The sequence below is a fragment of the Notolepis coatsorum genome, assembly GCF_963971535.1.
Source record: "Notolepis coatsorum genome assembly, chromosome: 3".
NCBI classification, from domain to species: domain Eukaryota; kingdom Metazoa; phylum Chordata; class Actinopteri; order Aulopiformes; family Paralepididae; genus Notolepis; species Notolepis coatsorum.
The window spans coordinates 203225641-203231578 of record NC_140167.1 but is presented as its reverse complement, the minus strand read 5'-3'; the positions used below and the strand labels follow the sequence as shown (position 1 = coordinate 203231578).

Sequence of the window (5938 nt, the reverse complement as noted above, 5' to 3'; positions counted from 1 at the left end):
TTTTTTATCTGGCACCGATCGCTATCAAACTGTATTTGATCATCAATATAATGCATTTAGGGCTATAAATCACGTTCTGCAGAATGCTGCAGAAAACGATAAAAACATATTTATCGGTTCCCGGTCGCGGCGCCGTAATGAAGTGACGTCATCAGTTTGTGATGCTCTGTACCGAAAACGTAGTCCATTTCCGGGTTTTTTCGGCGTGGCATTATGACGTGGCCTTGAAACTACACGCTACTTTTTATTTTGTGTTGATAAACCAATAAATGACTGAACCAGGATAATTTCAATTCGATGCTAAATAAACGTTTACGCACGCGTAAAATGTGCCAGATTTAATTTTACATGCGTTACATTTTTATCAATATCTTGGCCATTTTTTGTGCTAGAATGAAACCAGAGCCCTTTAATTAAGAGTTGCGCCACTCCGACCCACTTTCGTTGTTATCGTGGAATGCGGAAGTAAAGCGCCTCAGGGCGGGTCCGTAGTTCAAGCTCTCAGCTCATCGCCATTCATTTCATTGTTGCCGAGGCGGCACTCGCTCGTAAGTTTACTTTACTTTACTTACTTACTGCATTTTTTTTTTACATTTTAACGCATTAGCAGACCACTCATGGATGTAGTCAATAGTGGTATTTTATGTAGCAATCTTTAGTTTATGTTTATCATAAGTTAATAGCTTGTTAGATTCTAAATGCAGTTAGATAACGTTACCATGTATATGTAACGTTAAATGTATATACACTTTTTCTGGACACTTTTTGTATCACAAACAGTACTGTATTTGCAAATCTGGTATGTCATAAATGTATAGATGTAGCAGTACTGACTATCTGTATGTCGTGTGTGTCATATATTTCCTGATGAATTGAAAATGGGGGACCCTGATGTAAACAAGACGAAAGTCTTTCTCTGGTCTGCATCCCCTTAACAATTGTATGTATTGTACTGTACTGTACCCATTCTGCAATCTGCAAACCAAGAATCAAAAGGTTTATTTGTCACATCATTCCAGGTTCAACTAGAAGACTGATAAGGTGAATATGCCTACCACATTACTACTACACCTGCATATAACCCATACAACTCTGTATGATATCAATAATGCTGTAAATACCGTATACATTACTCAGTAGTACTCTTTATATATTTTGTATCCAATCTAATCACCTGTACATTGAATATTGCTATTGCACTTTACTGCTATATTTGCACTCCGGTTGGATGCCAAACTTATTTCCGTTGTACTGTACTTGTGCTGTATAATGACAATGCATTTTAATCTAATCTAATACAATTTTGTGTTGAGCGACATTTTATCTCATGGCACAAGGGCATATTAAACATATTTTCCCTTATTCTGAAATACAGTATATATAAATAAATATATGCGTGGCCCACAATCTATAGGCGTGGGATTGAACAGGGTCTGGCTACAGTCCCTGGATCAGTGGGGAGGGTCTGTCTGTTGGGATGGAGAGGCTGGTGGAGGGATGGAGAGGCTGGTGGAGGGATGGAGAGGCTGGTGGAGGGATGGAGAGACTGGTGGAGGGATGGAGAGGCTGGTGGGACGATGAGGAGGCTGGTGGGACGATGGAGAGCCTGTAATATTAAATAAGGTGCAACGTTATTGTCTGAAATAATGTTCACAAATGATTTAATTCATATTAAATTTATATATTGACTTACCATTTGTGTAGAAGCGATGGAGAGGCTGGTGGAGGGATGGAGAGACTGGTGGAGGGATGGAGAGGCTGGTGGAGCGATGAGGAGGCTGGTGGGACGATGGAGAGCCTGTAATATTAAATAAGGTGCAACGTTATTGTCTGAAATAATTTTCACAAATGATTTAATTCATATTACATTTATATATTGACTTACCATTTGTGTAGAAGCGATGGAGACTCTGGGGAGACGATGGAGAGCCTGTAATATTAAATAAGGTGCAACGTTATTGTCTGAAATAATGTTCACAAATGATTTAATTCATATTCAATTTATATATTGACTTACCATTTGTGTAGAAGCGATGGAGAGGCTAGTGGGGCGATGGACAGCCACGCTAGGTGGTGGGACATTTGTAGGAGCAACGGTCAGACCAAACACGTCCATGGCAACGATCAAGGTGTTTGTTGGGGGCCTGCTTGTTGTAGGCCTAGATGTTGCTTGGCTTTGCTGGTCCTTCTTTGCCCTTTTTGTCTGGCTTTTACTCCCAAGATGCCCATCGTCAGACAGCACTGTTTTTCTTTCAGCCCGGATGTGCTTTGCTGCGATTCTCAACCTCAGCCTGATGTATCTGTTGGTTATTTTCTTTTGTACATCATGGCATGAGGGTAGTCTGCTGTCTAACAGCTTAGCCTCTCTCTCCAGCAAATCCATGGCATTTGGGAGCTTCATGAGGGCGGCACTGGTCTTGTTTCGGAACAGCTCCTCGATTTGCCGGACTAGAACAAAGGCCTCTTGTGACGGCCGACAAAGTGCACCTGGTTTGAATTCCTTCAGCTTCAGTAAAATACTGTGCTCTCCTTCAGGACTCTCATCATTGTACTTAATTGCATTTTGGCATTCAGCACAAATGTTGGAATAACTGATCACTTTCTTCACAATGTAGCCCGTAAGATGGTAGAGAGCACAGGTCTCGGTTTTTGTGGGGTCAGGTGCAGGGCTGCACTCCATCAGATCTTCTATTCTGAGAACAGGACTGGGAAATGTCTCCTTTGCGTCCAGGAAGTCTGCCAAAAGGCTGTTGTCATCCTCCTGATAGCTTCCTGATTTGACTGTTGCAAGAAACTGCCCAACTGATATTGATTTCAGTGCCTGCTGAAACTCCACTGGAGTTGGGACTGGATTCCTCTGTCTTATGCAGCTGAATAGATTTTCAAGACAGTCTTGGGTAAACCTGCTGGTCATCACAAACAAGTGTCCCTGGGCCAGCATGTCTTCTTGGATTGATAGTATTGTTGATGTTGCCATCACAATCCCTGTTTGCACAGGCTTCCATCTAGCCGGTTGTCCAATCTTCAGCCCACGGAACAGTTGGACCGTGTCCTGGAGGAAACTGATGGCCTTTTGGTATTCCTCCATCTTGTGCCTGCTCAGTGCCATTACTGGGTGGCGAGAGGACATGAGGTCAAACCAATGGTCCACCTGCTCCAGGAACCATGCTGTTGCCCGCTCCACCATGTATTTCAGGCCGGCACTTGTTGCCTTGCTGAAGACATTCAACGCAGGGCCCACCTTCATCTTGTCGAAATGACTGGGCTGAAGGGTTTTACGTGAGAGGTTTGGAGCAATTTTCAATACCAACCCCTCTTGAAAATTCACCAAATCGTTCAATGGACTAATTGAAACCTCATTGGATGAGAGGTTCTCCTTCTCCACCATATGTGGTGGAATTGTAAACATCTGTCCACGGACCAGGGCACTCTTCAGGTTCTTCACCAGATGTGGGACATCTGGCATGAAATATAGCCTCCTGTCTGGTCTTGCTGGATGTGGGACAAACGTTTTGTTTTGGTTCACTCCAAAGGCCTTCCACATTGCCAGATTAGGGCTGCCCATGTCTGTGGTGACATTAATTACATGTAGCCCTATGGAAGCTGCTCTGTCAATAATGTCCAGAATGATGGGTTTATAAATTGCTCCATTAGTGGAATTGCCACTGTAGTGGTAAGCCACTACTTGTTTCCAGCGTGTCGTGGTCCCTGACAACATAAAAACACACGCATGTGTTGCCTCTCCTGTGTGGCCGGGTAACGTCACGTCCCCATAAAGTTTCCCTGTCCCCAGATGCAGCTCCACGCTGGGTGTGATTGACATCTCGTCCAGAGTCAGCACACACTCCCTCTCCATCTCTGTCAGGCCATCTACTTTCAGCTTCAGTATGTCAAACACCTCCCCTAATATTCCTGGTTCCATCTTTATATGCTGCAGTCTCCTTTGCAGGGTTCTGATGTCGGGGAGAGGAATCTCCATCTCCTGAAGCAGCCTGTAGCCTGTTGAGCCTGTGGCAAAACGGATTTTTATGGCCTTTTTAATGATGTCATTTCCCCATCTCATGCCCCTCTTGCTCTTCATACCAATCGCTTTAATCTGATCTTTTGAAAAAATTCCAGCTAATTTCTTTTCCATGACAATTTTTTTTCCCCGTAGGACCACATTCATTCTTTTTTGTCTTTTTAGGGCTGCCTCTAACTGATGTATTTTTCTTTCTAACTCAACCCTCAGGTCTTTCTCACTGGCTCCTGGTTCACTTGGACGCTGCACACTGGTTTCTGGCTCATTGGCTCCTGGTATGGCCCTCTCATCAATCTCCTCAGTCTTCACCTTCGTTGCCCTCTCTTCCCTCATTTTCCCTTCCTGCCTCAATATCTGAAATGATGACATGGCATTGTCAGTGAGGGTGTACTGTGTAGGCTAGTCATTGAAATTAGAAATATTATATAAATTATAACTTCACGTTTATTCATACCAAAGTTAATTTGAGCACAATATGTGTGGTCACTGGCCACTGTATGAATATGTGCTGGAGGTTCTGGGGTTCTCACAGTGGGACCCTTCCTCCTCTTGGGTCTCGGGCGATGCACAAATAGTGTCGGAACAGCATCAGCCTTCAATTTCAGATGGCCTTTTCTGTTTGCTGTGAACTGTTCTCCCTCAAAATGTGCCTGCAGAATAATTCCAGACTTTACCCCATAATTGCTAATCACAATTTCATTGTAGTCATGTACATATTACAGTAAAATAAATTGAACCTTAATCCACAAGTGAAATGTCCAAATGTGGAGTAGAAATGTAACTTACCGCACACAGTTTTCTACTATTGTAATTTCGTGTGATGGTCAGGTTGCTTCTGCTGACTTTGGCCAACCATTTTCTTCTCCGGTCTGTGTCCTTTGGGAACCCATACATACGGATCCCTTTCTCTGACCGATTGGTGGACCCGAATGCTGAACAGCCGACCATGGTAAGACGTTGATCTATAAAAGTTAGATGTTATGATTAAGCAAGCAAAATATGTATACTAAAATATCAAGTTTCCCACAGCAGAAACTGGTGGGTGAACTCTAAACCCTCTAAAATATTGAAATCAAATAGTTTTATTGTCACATACACAATCATACACCTCTTGAAGCAGGATGCTTGCATGCTGTGGAATGGAAATGTTAGAGATGAGAAGATACAAGATGTGTGTTGTTGTAGAGTGCATGAGCAACTCCATAACTCTCTATCTCCCTGTTTTGTTTTCTAGGATAAATTACCACTATAATGACGTGCATGTGTCCAGTCTGAGGTGAGCAGCAGTCGTGACAGAAAGGCCCTAGCACTACAAACAACAGGAGTGGAAGACTGGACCTCTACATGGACATTGGACATATTATAGGCCTATAATAATAAAAAAATTGTGGAATGCAATTGGTTGCTTTGTATATTTTGTACTGTTGACCAAACTTCTTTCTTGGCTTAATTGAGTAGTATCAATGGTTACAGTATGAAATGTAAATGCTAAGAAATGCAGAGTAAACAGCTTGATATGATATTCACTGCATTTTCACATGTGCATGTATGAATGTCTTATACTATACTTATACTATAGATAGCATTAGGATGTGTAGAAGCACAAGTCTCTCTGCCACTCACCTGAAATGCTATTATATATATTGAATATAAATAGCCCACATATAATGTGGGCTGATTAATACAATGATGCTTGATTGTGTAACAACTGGTGATATGGCTCATGTAAAATAAGTCAGCTAGCACAGCTAGCATTTAACGTTCGAAATTGCCGTCATCGCCTAGTGATATAATGTAAATATTAAAGTAGCAGATATGTAAATGATATATCGCAACAGTGATCAATGCACATTGTATTAATAAGTACCAAAAATTGCTGTAACAGTAGTAGTAATTAGTTCTGCCGTTCTGTCCCGC

The 5938-nt window shown here is 42.2% G+C and overlaps 1 long non-coding RNA gene across 1 annotated transcript; it reads left to right on the top strand.

Annotated features, from left to right (window-relative positions):
* Positions 1–1711: 1711 nt before the first annotated feature.
* LOC311225445 lies at positions 1712–5334 on the top strand. The gene is made up of 3 exons (XR_014619508.1): positions 1712–1815; positions 4232–4970; positions 5256–5334. It is a non-coding gene; the product is annotated as an uncharacterized lncRNA (long non-coding RNA).
* The last annotated feature ends 604 nt before the right edge of the window (positions 5335–5938 follow it).